The sequence below is a fragment of the Dermacentor silvarum genome, chromosome 8 (genome assembly GCF_013339745.2).
Source record: "Dermacentor silvarum isolate Dsil-2018 chromosome 8, BIME_Dsil_1.4, whole genome shotgun sequence".
NCBI lineage: Eukaryota > Metazoa > Arthropoda > Arachnida > Ixodida > Ixodidae > Dermacentor > Dermacentor silvarum.
Genome location: NC_051161.1, coordinates 66069562 through 66093588, shown reverse-complemented (window position 1 = coordinate 66093588; position 24027 = coordinate 66069562). Strand labels below are relative to the sequence as shown.

The 24027-nt window shown below is 48.5% G+C and overlaps 1 long non-coding RNA gene across 1 annotated transcript in view; it reads right to left on the bottom strand.

Annotated features, from left to right (window-relative positions):
* Positions 1 to 521: 521 nt before the first annotated feature.
* Positions 522 to 24027, bottom strand: part of LOC125947556 (uncharacterized) — a 36826-nt gene continuing 13320 nt past the window's right edge. Inside the window, exons 2-4 of the long non-coding RNA XR_007468384.1 lie at positions 4998 to 5123; positions 3041 to 3199; positions 522 to 727 (exon numbers count right to left, since the gene is read on the bottom strand). This is a non-coding gene — a long non-coding RNA (uncharacterized LOC125947556). The remainder of the gene's footprint in view (positions 728 to 3040; positions 3200 to 4997; positions 5124 to 24027) is intronic.

The window sequence follows — 24027 nt, the reverse complement described above, 5'->3', positions numbered from 1 at the left end:
AGTGTAAGCCCCAATACACGTCCTACTCGAGGAATGAAAAAGCAGTGAACGAAGGGAGGAATCAACGAACCGAGAGGCACACTGAGGAGGCGAGAGGACGAAAGAATAACGCAGACGACGAAAAAAAAGTGAGAGGAGGATGGAGATGCAGAAACCGAAGGAAGCAAGCAGTAAAGGAAGAAGTAAACGATAACGGCGACGGAAGCAATGTTGAGATAGTGCGCGATATCAGAAAACTGTCGAGCAAAACGCGAAGCATTCCGAAATGCCAGACAGTGTGTCGAAAAGAAGGAATAATAATAATAAGGAAAGGCCTGGCAAAAAAAAAAAAAAAAAAAAAGGGAGTGACAGGAAGAGAAAGACGTAAGCGTGAGACGAGGGCGTACAGTATAGTAGTGAGTATAAGAAATATGAGCAGGAACCCTCTGTACAGTGAAGAAAGAGTGAGGATAAGAGGAAGATGGAAGAGACGACAACGCCTCCCCCCCTCCCCCCTCCCGCACTCCCCCTCCCCATATAGGCGGCCGTAGCGGCCTCTCTCGGTTGGTCTGTCTCGCTCGGTTGGCCGGAGCGTCCCGGAGAAAATTCGCATTTCAAATGCGGCTCCATGGCTCGCCCTTCCTCCCCACTGAGCCGGCATCGCCTCCACCACTGGCGCTGTCTTGCTCTGCTCCTGCTTTTCCTTTATGCTTCTATTTGGATCTTGGCACGAACCGGAGGTTGGTTCCTGCGGGAAAGACGTGAGAACGAGAGAGAAATAAAGAAACAGAAATAAGCAGGATATAAAACACTTCTTTCTCTCTCTTTGCGTGTGTGCGTGTTCTTTTTTCACTTTTTCACACAGTGGTAAAGATGTAGCTGACGGTGACGACGGCAGTGGGCCGTATAGCGGAGTGTGCGCGCGCGGGAGGGATCTTTGCTTTTTCATAGTACGAGCTTCTTCCGTTTCTGTTTCCCCAGCGGCATTGGTTTCCTTTCAACGACGCGCCCGCGCCGCCGCTCGCCAACGCTGTACAGAGAGTCGTGACGGCCGGGGTTCCAGGCAAGCGTGCAGACACGGGGGCGGGAGACTTGGTCCACGGTTTCGAGATTATTTTCGTCCAAACGCCGGCGCAGCGACCTTTCGATCCTCGCGCTACAGCGTACATGAGCGCGATAGTCTGTCCGGCACCTTTGCTGCGAATTTTCACTCTGAAGCACTGGCGCTCTTTTCTTATTCCGCCCTATCCCGAGGAATGACTCGTCTGCTCCCCGTAGGGTGGGCTTTACGTAAGACACACCCGAGCCGTGGCCGGAAGAAACGCAGCCGTATATATTCGAGTGGGGCCTTTCGGCGGTGGACTCAACGCGGTGTCTCCCGGAGATACGGCGCGGCCTGGTGACACCGTGGCAAAAGTAGAAGTTGGGAGGGCGGTTCCCTTTTTCTTTTTTTCTTTCTCATTCCATCTTATCACAGTTTCCTTCGTATTCTAAGGACAACAGTTCGGAGGGTGACTACGTCTTCTCGGCATCGGTTCTACTGTTGTAAGCTTTACTTCCTCGCTAGCGAAATGAGAATGGATTCCGAGTGCTGAAAACTTTTATGGGGCCGGACAAACGAACGCTGTCTTCAGGAGCTGTGAGACGGGGAGTTTCGAGAATTTAATTCATTCCGAGAGGGGACTGCTCCTTATTCCTCCTTTTGTCAGGTTAACGCGACGTGGCTCCGCGGAGATCGAGAAATTGCGTCTCCTGGGAGTAAAAAAAAAAAGGAGGACTAAAGAAAGAAGAAAGTAAAGAACGAAAGGCGAGAGGACAAGCTCCAGTGTGGTTGTTGAAATTGAAAAGTTCGCCTCTGCGGCCCTCCGGTAACAGTTCTCGCTTCTCCATGAGACAGTGTAGATTGGAAGAGCCCGAGCGAGTGTACCTCTTGGGATTCACTCTTTTTCAACGCAGGTACGGTAGGAATTGAAATGGAAGTGAATATTATTACGTAGCGTAGGGGAAGCGATACGTAGCTTTCGCATTTCACTTGGTGACATTTGGTGACATTTCATGGCACAATGTTTTTCCACGGTTGCCAAAGCAGGGACACATTAAAGACGAAACGATACTGTAAACATGTTTATACTAGCTTATTATACCTTAAAACATATTAGGCTGAAGTTTGATTGCGTTGTATAGTTTGAGCGAGTACCACTCCCGTAGGCTAAATGTATGTATTCATTAAGTTCAAGCTTGTGCATAGGTAAAAAAATAAAAATGTCTTGAATAGTGGGAGAGCAGTCACAACCAAAGGTCAGGCGAAGTGATAACACAGTTCGTCGAGTAGTTGCAACAATTCCTGATGTTAATTTCAAAAATCCCGATTTTAAATGTATCAAAAGAAAATATAGCCATATACTTGTGCTAGCAAATAAGACATATGGCTTCACAATGAAATGTACCTGTTACACCAAACAGGAGGCAAAATAGAGAGAAAGACAGGGAGGTTAGTCAGTGTAAGTACTGGCTGGCCACCCTGTGCTGGGTAGCATTGCCGACGATTCGGTCAGGCGTCATGTACAGCTACTGCTATTTCCCCACCACGTGACATGTATTAGAAACAGTGTAGATTGGCTGTAAAGGCGCATTCAGTGTAGTGAATCACGACAACGACGCGGGCCAGGGATCTATAGTTACTATAGCACGTAGAAACGTCTCATTAAGCTGTTTCACTTGAAGTCTGAAAACACCGTTAGCCAGAATCAAATATTGTTTTTTTTTGCTTGCTTTGCCAAATCCACGCGACTCGTCGTCAAAGGTCACCGCTCTCTCGAACAGCTATTCGACACAAAGCCTTCTCGAAGCCTCCTCGCGTCTGGTTATGTCGAGAGCAGAAGGCTGTATACTAGAACAGGACTCTCGCAAGTCAGTGACAGAGGCGCAGAGGGCGGGGGGAGGGGGTGGGGAGGGGGCAGGGGTGCTTCTCATTTCGAGCACAGCCCAGACACTCTGACAACGACAGCCAAGGCGAGAGAGTCAGGCCTTTCTGGCGCGTCTAAGAGGGTCCTCGACGCACCCGCTTTGGCGGCGCCGTACCAGTTCGGAGCCGACGAGCAGTACGCCAACCGACGCTACGAAGCCCTGGCGGTGACAGGTCGGTGGCCCATCCGGGAGCTGGGATGCTGCGTTGGCGGCGACGATGAAGGGTGCTTGACGGGTTCGGAGTTAATGAGAACTGTGTGAGAGGATGGGAGGAGTGCGATATGGGAGCGCAGTTCTTTTGCGGAATCCCTCCATGGCAAGGCCGTGCCAAATGACAAGCGATATAGCCACGTGTGCCCTTTGCGGAGTCTATAACGTGTGGGGACGACCCGCCAAATGACGCGTGGCGTTGGATACGCCTCGTGCCGAGAGATTTCCACTTCGGCGGTGCTTACACTACGCCATTCGCACTCAATCCCACGGAAGGAATACCCGACGCCTGAGGCTGACTCAGTGAAGGAAGTCGGTTGCCACCGGGGGCAGCTTAATAACGTTGTGCAAAACGTAGTCTTGGTCCGCTGGTGTGTCTACGAACGCCGTCTCACCGAATAACAAGTTGGCCAACATCGTCCGCAAATTGTGTGCGCGCTCGTGCTTTGCAAGAGTTGCACAGCGTTGACGAACGATCTGAATCTACGGCAACTACAGGCCTCTTTCAAGATTTTCTGACGTTACTAATATTAACTCTTTACTGTCCTTACCCTCCTTAAAATCGCGCAGAAAGATTGCTCGACTCTGCTTATTTCATAAAATAACAAACAATCAGCACCAAACCACTCTCCCTCTCTCCCAACCGTTCGAACGTCTCGCAGTTTACACAACAACCGCTCCTTCAAACGCATCTTTTGGCGCACTAACGTTTTCAACTCATCCGCGTTACCAACTGAAATATGAAATGGTCTCCCTAATAATGTTGTCGACATTCATGACCCTGTTATGTTTCGTCATGAAATAACCGCCATTTTTTCATAAACAGTTGCTTTCATTGTTAATCATCTCTTCATTATGTACATGATTCTCGCTAACTTCAGTATTTGGTAGTGTCAAGAGATGTGCCCTTACATTACTTTTGTATAATTTGACAGCGTTAAATGATGTACCCTTATATTGTGTATGTCACCATCTATTCCGATAGAGTATATCACGTTCCTCTAACTATTATGCGACATCACTTTGTTTATGTACCTTAGTATACGACGTTTATACTCTTTATCTCTTTCTATTCTTTGCAATGCTTCCACTTATGAAGATGTATATTGTACGACAGGACAACACAACCGCAGGTTTAATGTATGCCGGTATGAGCTCGTCATGATTAAAAACCAATCACCAGGTACCTGCAGCGGAATCTCCGGAAACATGCGGGATTAGATGTCCAGTGCACTCTCGATGTGACAGCCTCACATCTTTTACTACATTTTCGGCCCATACGACCTTCTGTCTCAAAGAAACTTGACTGATGTATTTTGTTTCCAAAAGACTTTCTCGTAATGTGAACGGTTTTGACTGCCACTATTCATGTTAATTTTTCATATGTTTTGCATAAACACAATGAAGTCTGCAAAATGATTTTCAATATTAAGGAGCAAAACAACAGACACCATCACGTAGGAAGACAAAAGCGTGAGCGTCAAAACTCCATTATCGACATAAAACGTTTCAACGGTTTTAAATTAATCTACTAAATGAACCACTGCAATCAGTGAATCCTCATTATAACAGATCTATTGTGACGACATCCGTAATGACCAATCCTGTGAATTTATTCTTTTGTTGGGGAAGGCCTTTCATATATATTTTTTTGGTCCAAGTCCTTCTCTTTCTTTTTTTATGCACCGTGACTCAGCGCGACGTAAGTAGGGAACAAACGGAAGAGAAGCAGGGGAACATTGAACGAGAGGAGGGAAGCATTTATCCATAGAGGAGTGGTCTGCCGGATGCTGCGTGCCGGACTATTTCAGACGCCACGTATGCTCAGGAAGCGATCATACCGGCTCTTTGCCTTCTTCATAGATGCGAGCCTTTTCCCATGGGGGTGTCCCAGCTTGCGTTTTTCCGGTTAGCGCCTCCCGGCCCAGTAGCAATGTGATGACGAGAGGACAGGGCCACCGTCATCTCTGCATGTGGAGAAAAAAAAAGCAAAAAAAAAAAAACAAAAAAAAAAAACATTGAGGGTACAAAAGAAACATTGCGAGTACATCATACATACGTAGGCAGCATGGCAAGATAAATAAAATGCTGCTGGAGGAAAGATTAATTCAGTCACGTCTATGAGAAATGGTTCTCGAGGAAGATTCAGTGTGGGGAGTAGTAGATAGCATATTTTTTCTTTCTTCCTTTGTTTTATCCGCATGCATGCTTATCGGTGGTAACTCAGCTTGAACCGGCGCTTAAAATTTTGTTCAACTCGTCCCAGACATAGATAAATAAATAAAGAGCGTGTTTTTTTCATGATTGACAACTTAAAATGGCTCAGTAAGTTAGCTAAATGTCCCAGTAAATTATACAGAACGTCCTCTAGAAGGTAAGAGTAATTTTAATATTTTTAACCTTCAACGGCACGTAAAGTTAACAAAATGTAAAGAATGTGTACAGTACGACACTTAGTTGGCAAGTGACAATTAACCTATATTGAGTCTCACTTATTAGATGCTTATATTACGTCTCACGTATTACGCCACGTATTCATGTGACGTAAAGTCTTGTAGAAACATTAGCTCTCGATTCACGCTTCCCCTGTTCGTCCACTGTTGATAAATATTTGTCTCAATCTGCCTGTTGTACTTTTGTATCGTTTTGTACAACATCCAAGTCGTGACGTAGAAGTCGAGTGAATGCTTATGGAATATACGTGTATCTCACGGGTGATATGCCCAATCTCTTCTCAATAAAGCAGAAAAATAATTTGAGCTTACATCGGTTCTAATGCTAAACAACTGCTCCCTCACTTTGCTGTAGAACGTACCGTACGCGCTTCACTAATAATCCATGTGTTGCTTCGTGAATGTGCTGCGCACAATGCTGACCATTTAACGTGGCCCGGACTCTGCCCCACTCACAATTCTGACAAGCATTGCAAAGCGATGCTTGTCGCTCGATGCAATGCGATGCCTTTTGTGTCACCCGAGATGCAGAGGGTCTCTGGTGCCACAAAAGGCATCGAAGTCCCAGAGTTCTTCTACAACAGCCAGTAACCAACTCTGGCAGGGCTGCTATAAATATCCGGAGCGCCTGGACGCTGTCAAATTGCGCGATATTGTCGATTTCGGCCATCTTGTGCTCTCTGATTGGCTCGCACGGTGGCTACGCCTTCTATAATTGGCTCAAAACGCCAACGTGGCGGAATTCTACGTCGTAAGGAATACCACCCTGCATGCTTTTCGCAAAAGGCGTCCGTCACATTCTTGCTTCAAAGGAAAAGTTTAGACTAATTAACACAGCTGTGTCAGAGCAATATATCGTGCTTTAGAACACAACAGAGGAAAAAAGATAACAGAGCTCAATGATGCCACTCTTCGCGGTGCCTCTTACTGCCTGCATTTACTCTTTTACAGCCATTTACTTTTTTTACAACTAACTCAACTTTACTCTTCTAACGCATAGGTAAAAAACAACTGCTACAGCTAGTGCACTTTCGCGCTCTTTTATTTAAACAGGGCTTTTGTTGATAAGCTTAATCCTAACGTGCAAAGAGTACGTTCTGCATCTAGCTGTGAAGTTTTCGCAATGCAGGTGCAGCTCATGCCCTTCCGAGACGCTCCCATGCGTCGACCCTCGGCTGCTCTAGCCCGTAGACAGGCGCCCGTCGCACGCACAGTGCAGTATCGCTGTGCCCGCTCAAAGCAAATAAAGTTAAGAGCAGTAAAGCGGCCGGAAGTTCTCCCTAAGTCCTCCGGAAGCGAGGGTGCCGTGACGTACTTCCGGCGCACAGTGGGAACAGTCCGGCCAGAAGCACGCGGGACCACTTCTCTGAACCAAACGAGGCTCGGGCGGCACCACTGAAGACGGGCTTCCTTCCAATGCATTCTCTCTTCTATTTCCCTTCCTCTCGCGACGGTGCACAATGGCCCGGGATATATCGCACGGCCCGGAACCCCCGGGAAGTCATATTTCATCCACCACCTCGGCCACCTCTGTGGCACGTGCGCTTATAGATCTGGCCTTTTCCTCCGTTCCGTCGCTGTCACGAACCACCCGGTGCGACGTCAGATGCGGGGATCCCCTTCCTTTTTTGATTTCAAGTGGTTCTTCTTCCCTACTGAGTTAAGCACCGTCACAACGGACAACCGCAACGAGCAGAGCGACGAAATCTACCGAGGTGGTGGCTTATCTCGTTCCGGTTACCCTCCTCCCTCTCCCCTTTCACATCTTGCTTATCGCACTCTCCCCGCTTTCGCGCCCGTTTACTTTCTGCGCCATCCGCAGTGGGGCGCCCTTACTGACAGTGCCTAAGAGTTGAATGTGGTGAGCTGACGCCCTCCACAATGAGGGTGTCAAAAAATAATTTACCTATGAGACATAGGGAAGGCTTTCCTTTTTTTTAAATCTTGCATAATCTTCGTATATACTCAACCATATTTTGTTTATATGCCGTTACTGTTGCGTACCTACGTATTATATTTATTGTTAAAATTATGAGATTCTTTCGTTCACCCTCGTTTTTTTTTGCTAATGTGTGCTAGAAGAGATGTCAGGAAAGGTTTTTACTCCGCGTTCGACGTTTCGCCCGTGGAAATGAAATAGGCTTGCTGGTTTTGAGCGGTTGCATTCCCTCTCTTTTTTATTTCTTCAGGACATACAAGAATAGAGATCACCGTAGAGAAAACATTACAAAATGGGATAAAAATTTAGCATGGGTGTGCAATAAGTAAGAGTATTTTGACCACCCTCTACCGGTTCCTGATCATGGGGTATGCTTTACGCTGTCAAAAGTGTACTTGAAAAGACGCGCCTTAAACAAAAGCTAATCAATCTGTTATTGCTCATACTATAAATCCACCTTGAAAAAAAGTATCAGTCAGTGGAAAGACAAAACCAAAAAGAAACAAGTACAATTTTTAATGCAAATACACATAAGGGTAGGCGTTTAACGCATCTTCTGCTGGAAACTGCTTTTATTTTCCCGGTTCAAAATTTCACTCCCTCTCTGTCTATTTCACAACGTCCGCAATAGTACTGATATTTTTGATTGGATGCCGTGCATGTACTACGCGTTGCTTCATTTTCCAACAACGTGAGAATAGCAACAGCGCATGTGTCTACCCATTTTAAGCGTATATCGTGCATCAAGTTTCTCAACGACTTCCTCAACCTGTTATGACTTGCAGAACAGCAAAATATCGCCGCAAGAAACAATCGGACGTATCCATAAATTTTTTTGCACACTAAAGTTGTCCTTCGCCGCATTAAATCCGACAGCTTAGTGACCACTATGTCAGGATCGTGGTCACTACACCTGACTAATAGTACGACTGTAAATTGTAATAGAAGACGAGTGCAATGCCATGTGAACTGCAGATGAAGTTGTCTCTTGTGAAAACTTCTGTTGACGTTTTAAAGAGTTCCTGGTGCATTTCTATGGCTTTCAATAACACATTTTTAGAAAAGCTGTTGAAGTTCAGTTTCAATCGCTGTAAAGGATACCATGTCATTTCTAGCAGGGCTATTGGCGATGAGTGTGCGGAAGTTTGCAAGCGTTAGGAATGCGTGAGGTATACAAATGATAAAAAATGATAAAGAGTTCTATCACTGTAAACAAGGAAGTGGGGGATCACGTGCCAATGCTAAATTTGATAGATAAGAGAAATAGTGTCTTAAGCAAGATTAAAATATCCACTGATAAGTAGTTATGAGGAACGACACATATGAAATGGACATTTTTATTGTAAAATGTGTTTTAATTGAAAGAAGTGTCGAGAATAACAAAGGACATTGTAAGCATTTCCACTACATTTGCGGCTCTTCTTGCGTGCGTGTTACTAGTGTTCGCTGACATTGTTTGTGCACTAAAGTTGTTTTTGCCACATAAAGGGTAAGTCTGCAGCAAAGCTAGCTTTACAAGTAACTTCGAATATTCATTATTTGTATTAAAGAAAAAGTTTGTTATCCAATTAAGACGAGTAAACATAAGAAGAGAGAAAGAAAAATTGCTTAATGAAAGGTGAATGCGAATTACAAGGAGAAGTAAGACTCAGGTTCATCGAATCCAGGGCTGATTAAAAAAATGTAATATTCCCATTAACGTTCCTCCTTCCCGGAAGCATGCGTGAGATGTCAACCGACAGCTCCCAACATAGTGCGTCGTGGTTGATTAGTGCTTGCTTCCTCTGCCCATGTTACGAGAGCAGTGCCAATCACAGCAGCATGCGCGATTTTCGAGCTCTCAAGCATCGCTCAAAGGTCGTGAATGGGCGGGTCGTCGACGTCGCAGAAGACAACCTTATTCTGCGCGCGATTTAATGAGCCTGGAGAGTCTCTAGTCATCGCTGATGTAATAAGAAGATGCTTGAGCGGCCCAGATTTAATTTCACAAGCACTTTTTGCTGACCACATTGATTATTTGTTCCAGGCGTCGTGTCCAGTGAAGAAGGAATTCGAGCGCTAAGGACGAATATCGAGTGACATCTCACTTGTAATGGCCCCAGGAGTACATCAGAAATTCTGCAGGAAAGCTTTTCGTAAAGCTGGATCATTTTTCTGTAGAATCTACTTAAATAATTAAGAAAACTTTCGCTAAGTATACTGAAATTGTGCTAGAAATGTACAAAATGTGACAGAAAATTTTGGGACGTCAAGCTTTTAATTATTAGCGTGCTTCGTACTCTCTAAGTAATTGTGAAAGTTTCGGTTATTTCTATTTTCCTATTTGTATTGTTTTCTCGTCTAGTTTTTTTTCTCCTCTTTAGCTAAGAATTTAAGATAACGGGCTTTTCACTAGTAAAACTTCCATTATTTCTGCAACTAATAAACAACTGCAGTAATGAATACTTAAACACGGCACGTTCTTGTGGCGTTGATGAGACGATCGGTTAAACGTATGGAGTTCACATATGATTACTTCAAAATCACTTATGGCATCTTTCTTATGCCTCGCATCTTTCTGAAGGAATATATGTGGCTTTCTTATTCCATGGTTGGAGACTCCCTGAACTAACTTTATCGGCACACTTTATCTGGGAAAGGTGCCAGACACAGAGCCTTCTCTGCCCAATGCAACTACAGAAGTACCAGTAAGGCATTGACGACAAGTCGATCGAGTGGACAAAAGGAACAAAGAAAGGTGATTCGAGCAGAACGCACTGTCTGGACGCAGGCACACACGCGCCGCTGGCAGCGTGAGAGAGAGAGAAAAAAAATAAGGCGAGCGAATGAAGCGAACGACAATGGTGCCAGCGCAGAACTTCTCTTTCGATCTTCAACAAAAACAAACACGGCGTGCACGCGAGAGGGAAAACGAGTCACTCTGAGGCAAGAAAGAAAAGAAAAAAAAAGGAAGAAAGAGAAAGAAAGAAAATCAAAGACAGATACAAAACGAAGAGACACTGAGAGAAACGACGAAGCCATCCGATACGTGTTTAAGTCGGCGTTCATTCATATTCAATGCAGTCGCATTATCTGCAAGCCCTATCTCTTCGGACATCTCTCTCTTCTGCCGCACTTTTGCTGTCTCCTTCCCCGCACTAGCTTTCTTGCGTGGGCGACGTCGCGTCGGTCGCGTCTGATATTGAAGCACGCTTCTGACTCTTAGTGCCTGCCCGTTGTAGCCAGTAAAAGTGGGACCGAGACGAGGAAGTGTCGGGGTAGAAGTTGGCAGAGGACGTATCACGAAGGCACAGACAGGCTTTCGTTTCTAGGCCGGGCCGGCTTCCGACGACTCGGGCTTGTTCGAATCGTCGGCCGTGCTTGTGGCCATCTTCTACTCTTTTTGGCAACCAGTCCGGCGAAGCACCCTCCTGTTCCTGCACCCTCCAGGCGACGGGTTGTCCCTCGCGCCTTCGTATCAGCGGTACCCGGTCCAAGCTGGACACTGCCGACTGTGGCAAGACGGTCCCCCCCCCCCCCCCCCTCCAACTTTCTCCCTTTCCCCTCTCTCTTGTGCACCGTGCACATAGTAAAGTAAGCGAGGCGTAAACATGGTGACGGGTCACTGACAGTCAGGGGTTGAAGTGTGTACCGGTTCGTGAGACTTTCTTCCATGGCAAAAGTTCTCTATGCTGCGATGTGATTAACGTTTTCTCGTGGCACTAAAATCGCGTCCTGTTGCTTCTCTCTCTCTCTTTTGCATGCAGGTTTGTTAGCGCCATTCTTGTGTTATTGACCATACGCCTTATGCGTAACTGCGCTAAGAAAAAAAATTAACCTGAAATCCCGCAAACTCCGGTGCCTGTAACGTCCTACTGTGATTGCTAGAACGTATAGCGTGTGAAAGACGCACGCATGTCGTGTACTTACGCATGAAAAATTAACCGTTAATTAACCGTTAAAAATTAAAAGCCAGGAAAAAAAAAAGACATATGGAGGGCAGCCGGAAGACGTTTAAAATAAGTTGGGCCCACCACCTGTCGCACGTACGCTGTAAATTTGCAACGTACATTTACTCACCAGGCGTACGTTTGTTTTACTAACATTCGCCTAACAAAAAACGTAAGGCTCGTGGAGCTGCTATTGTTAATCCCGAGAAAGTAATGGTACATGGGTACATACTGGTCGTAAGCGGTCAGCGGTAGCACTGCTGACTACCTTGGTTTCACTAACTGCTTGAATGAAGTTATGGATGCAGATCTACGTATATGTTGTGAAGGGCGCCGTATTGTTGTCCCCTGAATAATTTTTGCCACGCAAATTCCTTTAACGCGCAGCAAAATACGAGTACATAAGCATTCTGCCTTTCATCTTTTCCAGAACACGACCGTACACGACCGTCGCATCGGCGATTCAAACCTAAGACGTACCTAGCTTTTAGTAGTGAAGCGAAGTCTCATTTCGATGCATTATCTGCAATAATCTGGTGGGAGGCAGTAGGTTCATTACTGGCGAAAATGTAAGCCAAACTTCCTTCTTCTTGTAACATTACGCCGAAACCTGAGCTCCGGTACAGCCTGTGCGAGGTCGCGCATTTCAAAGTATTTTATCGTGCTTGGGCTATAGTTTGGTGCAGCAGAACGTTCTTGAAAAATGTAATCCAGTAAGTCGCTTCCGAAGATAAACGATTAATTAGACCTGAGCAGACGCTGTCAAAAATCTGTGACGTCATGGCGAGGAGGTGCGAAAGCTTCTGGGCAGCGTCGCCACATTTTTGTCGCTTTTCCATTTTATTTCTGGCTCACCAAACCTAATATCACGCCAAATAGTATAGCCGTTTCACAATGGTGTGGCGTAATTTACTAATACAGATAAACATTTTTTATTATATGGTATTTAGGAGATGTTGACGCCTTTAATGCATTGTGCATAACGTACATATAGCATATCACACAGATAAACTTCATATTCATCTTCAGTGTCCCTTTAAATCTGCCTCAAAAGATACTGAGAAACGCTTGGTTTGTCCACACTGGTAAATAGAGCAATTACACGGCCTTGTAAGGCACACAGTGAAAGTGAGGCAAGCCTCTAGATTGCAGGGCAACGCAAGTGGTGCTCGTAACAGCACCATACTTATGCGGCGCTCGAGATTACGCGGTCGAACGCGTTACTGCGATTCGGGGCATTCGAAGCTAAAATCAGAGAGATAGAGAGGGAGAGAAAGAGAGAGAGAGAGAGAAATAAGTCGTTGTTGGTTTAATAGTACCAGGGCTTGCAGTTTATGGGGTAGGACAAAATATAAAGAAAAATTACCTATCCTTTCGCACAACTGACAAATCACGAGCAAGTGCGATGAAGAAAGAAATGACCGGTAGCAACTGCAACGTCAGTTTACCGTACAGTAAAGCAAAATTATACTTGGCTCTATCGAGCGCGATACAGAGCAAATAACAGTATTCCCTTCCAAACAGATATGCTAAAGACGCGTCAAAAAGTGAGGGCCTCGGCAAATTACGGCGAAAACACACGACCCAGCCGGCAACAGGAGGCTGGCGAGAGAAACACCCGCACAGCCTCGCGGAATGACAAATGTTCTCGCACGGCGATGCGCAGCTCATACGTCTCTCCATACAGCCTCGCGGACAGCCGCTCGAGCGATGGCTGTTTAATGGCCGTTCCCGCGTAAAAAAAAAAAAAAAAAAAAAAAAAAAAAGAAAAAAAAAAAAGGGAAGCCGGGACCATTAGTAACCGAACTTGGCTGCAACGCAACGGGGCTCACGCGACGACTTCATGCCACGCGTTCTTTTCTCGAATGCAGGAAGCACCGGTCGACGTACACACGGCGGTGGTGGGGCCGACGGCAAGAAACTTGGTTCCGCCTGTCGCGCGACGTCGCCGCCACTGCGTCGGCGCCAGGTTAGCGTCGGCGCGGCCGCGGTGACGAATTGCGGGGCGAACGTTTCGTCGTTAGCGCGGGAGACAAATGTTCCCGCGGCGCGGGGCACATTTGTCAGAGGGCGCGCCGTCCGGAGAATCGAAGCTCACTAATGCGATGCCCGATCGGAATGATGGTCGGTCGGCGCTCGGCGCAGCTCGTCGACGTTGTGCGCGATTATGGTAACCTGAGTATACGAAGTGTGAAACCGTCCGTCATTCCTACTGCAAGGTATACGCTGTCAGTGAGCGAATGAGCGATCGGGAGGAGGAGTATGTGAGAGGGTGAGTGGGTGAGTGGGTGATTGGATGAGTGAGATAGCTTGAGTGAACGTGTGGCGGTGCGCGAGTGAGGAGGTGAGTGAGAGACAGTGAGTGCGGGGTGAGCTAGTGGTTGGGTGAGCGAGCGAGGAAGAGCACGAGCGAGTCAGTGGGTCATTGCTGTAGTGAGCCAGTTGGCATGTGACTGAGTGAATTCAATTCACTTACTGAACGATCGAGGGAGCTGTGGTATTTAATAAAACGGTGAAGTGAGAAATCACTATTATGAGCGAAGTATTCGGTGTGCAGTCAGGAAAAGCACATTCATGGCACATTCTTCCTAGGGAATAATTAGGTGCATTGAGACATAGAGCAAAAAAGCAAGGATAGAATGAAATGAGCTTTGCTCTAGACGGATGAACTAAGGACCACGCAAGCGAGTTATGGAACTATAGTGATAAACGTAATGTTAAGAGACCGGAAGCCAGCGGTATGTATTACAGAGCAAACGAGGGCAGCTGATATTCTAATTGAGATTAAGGTAAAAAAAGTGGAGTCGGGCTGGTCATGTAATGTGTTAAGCAGATAACGGTGGTATGTTAGAGCAACCGTATGGGCTCCAATGAAGGGAAATGCTGCCGAGGCTGGCAGAGGATTAGATTGAAGTTGAAGGTAAAGAGGAGACCTTCACATCTTTAAAAATTGTCCACGGTGAATGAACTAGCGATATAGATCGGTGCTCCTTCATGTGTTATATCTCAATGAACAGAGTGGAGGAAAGGTTATTCTCAGGCGCAACAACGAAAATTCACAATGACGCCGTCATTCCTCCCTTCTGAAGCTATGCACTTATACGTAAAGGTTTGAAGAATTGCCACAGTTGCATGCTGCGCTCCTAGAAATACTCGATGGCGCGCGTTTCTGCGCCGCCAACTTTTCACTGAAGAATTTTTCTTTGATCGCAGCCATCGCGAGTTTATTTTGCGAGACGAAGCAGCGCTCTTTGGCAGTTTCGCCTCCCATAAATTTAAGCCGAGTCTTCTTTGAACCCTTCCATGCTGGCATTCTTTATAGAACCCTCCCCCTAGGAACGCCAGAACAAAACACGCAGCGCTGCCGTCAAGCAGACCAAAGGCAGACTGCGCCTATAGGTGTGGAAAAGTTGCTCGAACTTTGCCGCACCTTACATCTGCTCCGCGCAAGAGCTATCGCTACTCTGCGGGACGCTGGCCGGATGAGGTCAGGCATTGGCCGAGCACTGTAGAGTATAAGACACATTCCATCTCTACCGCGCGCATCGTCAGGCCTCCAGCAAAGTTTGGCGCGAGAAACATTCGCACCCCGCGATCCGGCGTCCGGCCCCAAAGGACGACGAGCCAGCCGGCAAATGAACAGCGCCAGGATCGCCGCCTGAATAGATTGCCTTTGTTCCTCCGTACCGTGCCGCTCGCTACCCGAGAGTCGGATACCGAAGCCACTTCTTTTTTTCTTTTTTTCCTTCGCGCCACAGATCCAAAGGCGCCAGACGTCGACGCCGCCGATGGCTTTCTCCCAGTGTAGTCTATTGATGCCTCTTGCCGAGCTCTTCGATATCGCCGTCGCCTATTCCGCTGTTCGGTTCGGTAGAGTGGCGCAGAGAGATGCGTGGCGAGAGCTCTGCTGACGCCTACGCGGGTTCTCCTCGCTTTTCGCGGCTACAGCTCCCCGATCCGACCGGCGAAGTGCCCGGGCTTGTTGACTTGGAGATGAGCGCGAGAATAGTTGGGCTTCTTCTGCGCCCCCCCCCCCCTTCTCGGGCTGCAACGCCCCCGCGAGACAATGCCCGAGAACGCTCTGCGCACGCTGCTGGACAATGCGCGTATATGCAGCTGCCCCGGGCAGCCGTTCTGGTCGCTTGAACTTTGCTTCTTCTCGTTATTACCGTTGCAATTGCTTATTCCGGTGCGGACCGCGTGAGCCGCCGTTCGCCTTTCATCCGCCTAGGTCTTGGGTTTTTCTGTACTCAAACTGCGAGTTTCTCGTTTCTTTATCCAAGCCTATCCGGCGCCTGCAGCAGTGCGCGTGCAGTAGTGATAGGTGAGAAGTGGTGCTTCTTCGAGCTCGATCGTATGACTGAGCAAAAGTTCCGTTCAGCGATGGGCAGCATTTGAAGTCGCCGCTACAGCGGAATTCCCTAAAAGAAGCCTCTTTGCACCCCAAAAAATTGCCAATAAAAAACAAGAACTAGCGCGCATAGAAACATCACGGGCGGAACAAGATACAGATGGACTGCGCTCGCACTCGCACTGTCCAAGTATATCTTGGTCGTGTTAATTTGCGCAGTGCTTTCTGTTAAGGAATGCGCTCTAACTGACCCAAAAAGGTGTTTCAGCCAATGCCCGAAGCAGAGACATTGATCGGGACCTGTGTACGTATTGAGGAATCAGTTAAATAGTCACTAATAACAAGTAAGGCTTGATTGTAATGTCTGCGTAAGGCGAGTGTAGATCGAATATTTAATGACGGGTTTTCTGTGGAAGTGATGGGCGCTCATTGCATTAGTGCAGGGGAAGAGGTTTCGCTTAGGCGTGTTACATACCGGTACCCCGGACCGTGGAGGTCAACGTTACTAGATTGGTGGAGGTAGCGTCATCCTAGCGGTCTGGAGCATAACCAACAGGAAGGGGCCCAGGAGACGGAAGGCGATCGACGTAACGAGTAACAAAGGCGTTTAATTACATCGTTACGGAGCGGTCAGCTTAACAAAAGGAGAGCGGCACACACACTAGCTTGTGCGGAAGGCTGAAGTTCGTTGGGGGCGTAGTCTTTTATGGATTCTTTGGAACACACTCGCTCAGGAGGACAGAGCGAACGCTTTCCACGAATGCGACTGCCGCTCGGTATATGGAAGCCGGATTTTCCAACCGGATTTTTCTAAACGGATTTTCTAACCGCCACTGGCCCAGCAAAAGGAAAGGCACTGACGTGCACAAGCAGACACCACCGGTGTCTTCCTTTCCGAAGAGGAGGAGAAGGAGTGAATGCACACACGAAGCTTAACCGTCGCGCTCACCTAAGGGAGCCATCACTGGCGAGCTTACGCAGACATCAGGGCATCGCGCGCGCCGTGGGTAAGGAGGCGAGAATGCACGCACAAATAGGCTAACGTATTTTCGCCATTGCGACTTCGTAGGATTTTTACAGCGAAGCTGTTGGCCTCTAGTTGGTTGGAATTTTTCGTGGGCTAATTCGTGCTCACCCAAAAATAGTACCGCCACCTTGCGGGCTCGGCCACTCAGACAGACCTCCAATTGCAGCTGGAAAGGGCTTTGTCTTTGGGTTTCCGCGTAACAGAATTATGTTTTCTCGCATATTCGAATTACAATCCGAAGCTATCATGGCTGCAGCGTGTGTGTAAGTCATGCTTTACAAATTGTCTAACGCAATTTACTTTCAGAAATTGAATTATTTCAATAACGCCCTTACGCTTGGCGGAAGGCCTAGGAGAATGAGGACGTATGCTGCACTTCCGCAAAAGTGCGTGCGCGCCTGACGTATGTGTGCATGCAATGGAGCTGTCCTTGAAGCATGGCCCATGCAACGGTCCGTTGCATCTGTCACATAGCGTGTGCTGCGACAATAATAATAATAATAATATTTATTACAAATAATCAATTTGTACATATAATTTTGCTAGGTCTGCCGAAGCCCTCCGTGGGCTTGTGTGGCAATAATAATAATATGTTTATTCGCATCAAACACATACATGATATCATGTTGGAGATTAAAGAAAAAATGAGACATCCACCCAATCGTAGCAAATGCTACAAAGGAAACCCATAGAGGTTACTCGAAAGAAAAGCCTCGCAGTTGAAGAAAAATTCGTCCTGGTCCGGGACTCGAATCCGGGACCACCGCCTTTCCGGGGCAGCCGCTCTACCATCTGAGCTAACCAGGCGACTAGCACATGGCAGGGTGAAGTCGAATTTATCAACAACTCGCAGCAAAGGCAAGTGTTTGACGTAATAGTTCAGCGGAAACGCGCAAGGGGGAGAGAAGCGGGCCTCCACCCCCTCGCCTTCGGCTGTGTTTTGGGCCGTTCTTTTTGAAGAACGAGTGAGTCGTGGTTCAAGTGAGTGGTGGTTCTTTCGGGGAGAGAACCGGCTCCCTGTCTCTAAAAGAACCGCCGCTCACTTTTACTGAACCACGGCTCACTCGCTCTCGAAAAAGAGCTGCTCACAAGATCCGGCGCGCTCCTGACAGACCCATCTCTAGTGAGCCGGCAATCGCGGCTCGCGCAAACAAGGGCGGGAAGCAGGAAGGAAGCGCGCAGTCTTCCAGTCGCGCAAAACGCTCCGGAGGGAGGGTAGGGAGTTGAAGGGGCCATGCTTTATCTTGGCTGTGCGCTCCCGCCGGCCCGGACGGCTCCGGAGGGAGGTTGGGGGGGGGGGGGGGGGTGGAGGAAGGGCGCGTTTTGCGCCGCGAGCGCCCTCCCGCGCGGCTGTATCTTGAAAGCCATCTACGACGGGGGCAGAGTCCGCCCTCTCTTTGTTTTCGCGTCTAAGATCGCGTTGATGCGAGCGGCGGCACGAAGGTCAATTCGCTCGCTGCTGCTCTCGCGCTTACTACAGCGTTTCTACTCACTACAGCGACCGCGGCCATCGAGTGAGATGCGTTCATGTTTGTTTGTGCGCGAGTGACACCATGCTTGTTAATCTAGTTAGTGTGCCGGTGTTTACAAGTTTATATGGCCGATAAAGCTACTATGCATACTTTGTATAGCTGTCTACTAATTTGCTATCGCAATCGATGCTACGCCTTTCGGGTGAAACTGTGTATTTTTTTAGCTGAAGCCGTCTGATGGAACTTCGTACGGGAACTACTATGCTTACATGGTGTTCAACAATGTATGAACGCACCAAAAGCCCGGAAAAGTATTTATATAGGGGAAAATAAACATTTCATCATTTCACAAGGCGTATTGCGTCTACTTTATGAAATTGCGTGTTGTACAGGGGACAAATTCGACGGAGGCATGTAAACATCGTTAGCAATCATACGTATTTTACTAAAAAAAAGATTCCTCACCAAGACAGCGCGGTGGTTGAGCGCTAGAAGTGAAAACAAATGCCGCGCCGGTCAGCGCAGCCGGCGTAACGCGTACCAGCACGCGTTCAAAACGCGCGCGCCCAGAACCGAAACCGGAAGTATCATGCAGGTTTTTCTATCAGCCGCTTGGTGCGCTACAGTCAATTCGGTCGCTGGGCTCTATTGTTATCCACGCGACATCCAGCAGGTCGGCGAAAACGTGGAAGTATACAGTGGCTAGAGGCAAGTGTGGTGAACGCGCCGGCTCGCGCGTGGCCCTTTGGGAGGAAACCGCGAGGTGGCGCTGCCACACGCTTACACGCTATTTCCAGTTTGCTATTTCCAGCTTACAGCTCACAGACCTATGAAACTTCGCAATTCTTTGACAGGCGTTGGCGTATGGAATTCGGCCCCGGCCCGAAGCTTGGCTGGATCGGGGAGTATCCCATCCTTGGATACGGCCAGAGTCCTTCCATGATACGGCGTAACCGAGGATTGTCAACTGCCGAGCTGCAAATCGGCCCTTCTTTAGGTTTAGTTGTCGGCCTGCGTTTGTTAAGCACGCCAAAACACACCGTAGGTGTTGAAGGTGCGTTGTGAAGTCCGACGCAAAAACAACAACGTCGTCAAGACAGCACAAGCATGTGTGCCACGTCAAGCCGCGCAGAACGGTGTCCATCATGCGCTCAAAAGTTGCGGGCGCATTACAAAGTCCAAAAGGCATTATGTTAAATTCGTATAAGCCGTCGGGTGTTACAAAAGCTGTCTTTGGCCGATCGGCGTCAGCCATGGGTACTTGCCCATACCCTGAGCGCAGATCTAAAGATGAAAATAATTCTGCGTCTTGTATACTGTCAATGGCGTCGTCTATGCGCGGGAGAGGGTAGACGTCCTTGTGTGTGATCTTGTTGAGGCGCCGGTAGTCGACATAGAACCGCACAGAACCATCTTTCTTCGTAACGAGGACCACAGGGGATGCCCATCACCTTAGTGGAGAAGGCCATATCACCTCGCGGCTAAGCATGTCATCGACTTGTTCGTTGATTACACGACGCTCTGCAGGAGATACACGATACGGGCGTTGCCGCAATGGCGCGGTTGCGAGCCAGTGTCGATGCGGTGAGTAACAGTTGATGTCCGGCCTAAGGAAGATTGCCCGACATCGAAAGAAGAACGAAATTCTTCTAAGAGGCACACAAGTTGAGATCGCTGGACCGGCGTAAGGCCATCGGCAATAGAAGAACCAAAGACATCACTGGACGGTCCCTCACAGGCAGAAATAGCAGTGAGCGCACTGGAACTAGCACAGTAATTTTCATCGGGCACGTTCATAACTTGCACGTCTTCAATCGCTTCGACATTGCCTAGACATGACCCTCGGAGCAGCATCACAGGGTATGGGAACGGGTTGCAAACGAAAATGGTGCTGTAGCCCTGCTTGATGTCTACTGTCGCAAAAGGTAGCAGCAGGCCTGTCCGAGTAAAGAAGCAGTCAGATGGAGACAGCAGCGCAACAGCGTCTGAGATTCCTCTGCAGTACATTGGCACGACTGTTGACGCGCGGGGATGAATGTGGGTGTCGTCGTGGACAATTAGCTTCCTCAACAGTGAAGTATTGTCGGTGATCGGCAAATCTAACAGTGGCGAGAGTTCCATATCGGCCCGTGCGCAATGGATAACGACATTGTGGCGCGAGAGGAAATCCCAGCCGAGGATAACGTCGTGAGAACACGAGGTGAGGTTGATGAACTCTATGGCGTACAGAACGTCGTCAGCAACAACACCAGCAGTGCAAGCCACTAAGGGGTGGATATGCTGAGCACTGGCTGTGCGAAGGGACAATCCAAAAAGGGGTGTCGTGAATTTCCGAAGTAGGCGGCAAAGCTTAGCGTGCATAAAACATACGGTGGCTCCTGTGTCCACGAGTGCAGATGCTCGAACACCGTCAAGAAACACTTCGATCACATTTGAAGGACTGCGTTGAGGACTTTCACGTTTCGACGGCGCCGCAGCCCTTGCCTCTTGGACTGCGACGATTAGTTTTCCTCGTCCCGAGTTACGGGACGGGGTCGCATCGGCGACACTGAGCGACGGCGTGGAGACGGTGAACGGCGGGTAGTTGGCGTCGGGCGCAAAGTCGGTGACATAGCCGAATGGGGGTCGTAATATGGACGGTTGAACTGGCTTTTCACGGTTGATGCGGCACTAGGCGGCTGAGCGCGATTACAATAACGAGCGACGTGACCGGCATAACCGCACGCAAAACTTATCGGCTGGTTGTTGGAAGTACGCCACCGGTTCCCTGGGGCAGGTCCCATCCATGTAAGAGGTCGCGTTGTACAGGGCGGATGCTGATATGACGGCATGGTGGGCTGCGGTCGGGGCCTAGCCGCGACGTCGCCATAAAGGAGAGGAACACTCGGAGAGAGTGGTTGAGTCCTTGCGACGACTTCAGCGTAGCTGGGTGGTGCAGCCGTCGGGACATGTTGGGGCGTCGCGACGACATCGGCGTAGCTTAGTGGAGCGGTCGCAGGAAGAGGTTGATGCTGGTCTGGCAAGACATCGGCGATTTCCTGCTCAATCACGCGACGGAGCGTGGGCATAACATTCGTTGCGGGATGTTGCACATGCGGTGGCTGAGCGAAGGTTAGCAAGGAGAGCTGGCGTGCAACTTCCTCCGGAACGAACGCTTTCATTTTTGTAAGCAGTGCTGTCTGGTCGGAGATGGTGGCCAAATCAGCAATGTGTTCGTCACGCGATGAAGGGCGACGTGTCAAGGAGCGCTGCCTTCGTAGCTCATCGTAGCTTTGGCATAGAGTGACGATGTCTGTCACGGACTGAGGATTTTTCGCAAATAGCACGTTGAAAGCATCATCTTCAATCCCTTTCATGACATTTCATATTTTGTCGGATTCCGACATCGTCGCGTTGACTCGTCTGCACAAGTCCAGAACATGTTCAATGTAGCTGGTAAATGATACACCCGGCTGCTGTGCACGTTCTCGCAAACGCGATTCCGCTCGCAGCTTGCGCACCGCAGGGCGACCAAACACCGCGACCAAAGAAGTCTTGAACGAGGACGACGTCGGAAAATCGGTCTCATGGTTGCTGTACCAGAGACTGGCTACACCCGCGAGATAGAAGATAATATTGCTTAGCTTTGCGGGGTCGTCCCATTTGTTGTGACCGCTTACCCACACATACGTTGTCAGCCAGTCCTCCACATCGCTTTCGTCCGCGCCGCTGAAGATGTCAGGGTCCCTGTGGCGAGGCACACCTGAGCACATGACAGACTGAAGAGGCGCTTTTTGGGAATCGGTGCATAATAATAAAGCGAAGCTGTCCACCCGCTGTTAACATTTGGGTGGCGTGCTCATCCAAAGAACGGAAGCTGGAGAAAGGGGTTTATGTTTGTTGTGCTTTCTTTTGCTGCTGTTTTTCTTCGAGCGAATGCCAACACGTACATTCGACACGTTTCTGCAACTGCTGCGTCCCAACATAACAAGGCAAGACACCAAGCGCCTGTAGTCTGCCATGGTGGCGTGGACGTTGCATTTGGCGTTACGCAAGAGGACGGCGGATGAAAACTCATAACATCACTTTCGGCGCGGCGCTGATTGGTTGAGCAGCTTTGCGACCACGGTCGCGCGACTGAAAAATCGAGCAGCGAGCGACTGGCCCAAAATAGTCGCTTTTCAAGAAAAGCGACCATTTGCGACCATTTGCGACCGCTTGTGACCATTTGCGGCCATTTGCGACTATTTGCGACTATTTGCGACCATTTGCGACTGGTCGCTTTGCGACCAACTTGGTCGCGCGACCGCTGTCAGTCGTCGGTGTGAATAAGCCTGAACCCACAGTCCTCTCCTTCCTCAGACGGCGGCTAGTCCTTGCTTTCTGGCGGCGTCTTCGGCCATCCGGACGGCCCAGGGCAGCTCTTCTGGGTCCCAGCTGAGCAGCCAAGTCTCCCACTGCTCGTGAGATGCAGATATTACAGATGTGTAAATCGGTTGGACTGTTAGTGTTTTCCAAAAACTAATGCTTTGCATTAAGGACGAAGCTCTTGGGGGCTGAAATATCCATTGTAACATTACATTCACCATTCACTCGCTCGTAAGTGCTCAGACCCGGCTTGCACAGAAATTGTATTTCTTGAAGTAGCAGAATTGTAGTGTGAAGCGGTTCACAGTTGTTGTTCACAGTATATTGGTTCACAGTTGCGGCAGCTGCCTTCATATGGGGGTGAAAAGCAATAACGCTAGTGTAATTAAATGTAAGTGCATGTTTAGAAACCCAGGTGGCCAATATTCATCTGGCACCCTCACCTGCACTGCGGTGACTTTCGTGGCTTGTGATGATTTTTTTTAACCTCATAATTTGATTTGATGTTGGAAGTGCACATTGTGTCTTGCATGAACAGTGTATGTGAGTCTCGTTAAGTTATTTCCTTATTTCCCCTTGCCCCCGAGCCATTCTATTCTGTGGCTCAGTGGATATAGACCGTTATGTCATGGGTGCGGCCATACTGCCTAGGCAGTGGCACCATCTAAGGGCCGTAGGCATGCTGGCTTGAGCGAATGCCAGGTATACGTTAGGCGGCAGTTTCTGGCGGTGGTTTTCGCGCTCGCGTACATTTAGTATGACGTGGCCCCTTCTGAGTGGGAAATGGTTCTGTGAGATGTACTGAAGTAATAATAAGTCCGCTTGGCCGGAGTCTCTGTTGACTTTGAGGCGGACGCAGCACCCAGCGCAATGTGTGCGCTCGTGTTTGAGCCTACAGTCAGCCTCGGAGATCAGTTCTGTGTTTCTGAAAATTCGTTTCGCGAACACCACCTTCCTGCAGCATTCTCACTGTTATTCTAAGCTGTGGTTTAATAGCAATGAGTACTTACGAAACATAAGGCAATTCTAACAGTGTGGGTACCGTTCCGCTGCGGAATAAGTTGTGCTATGCACTTTGACAAAAGTTCAGATTATCTGTAGATACATTGCACGATTACCTCGTTTGTTGGGCGAGGTTTCTGCCCGCGAATAAAATAGTTTTGGTTAATAATAAGACCATACCGCACAGTGAGAATTACACTTGTCTAGTGGTCGAGCGACCAGCTGCGGACTGCGTGAGTGTCTGAAGCAGTGGTAGATGCTGGGTTATATAGATCTGTATGAGCTTTATAGCGCACGGTCCAACATGCGGCATGACCATGCGAGCTCTTATTGTGGTGTTAAACATTTTGG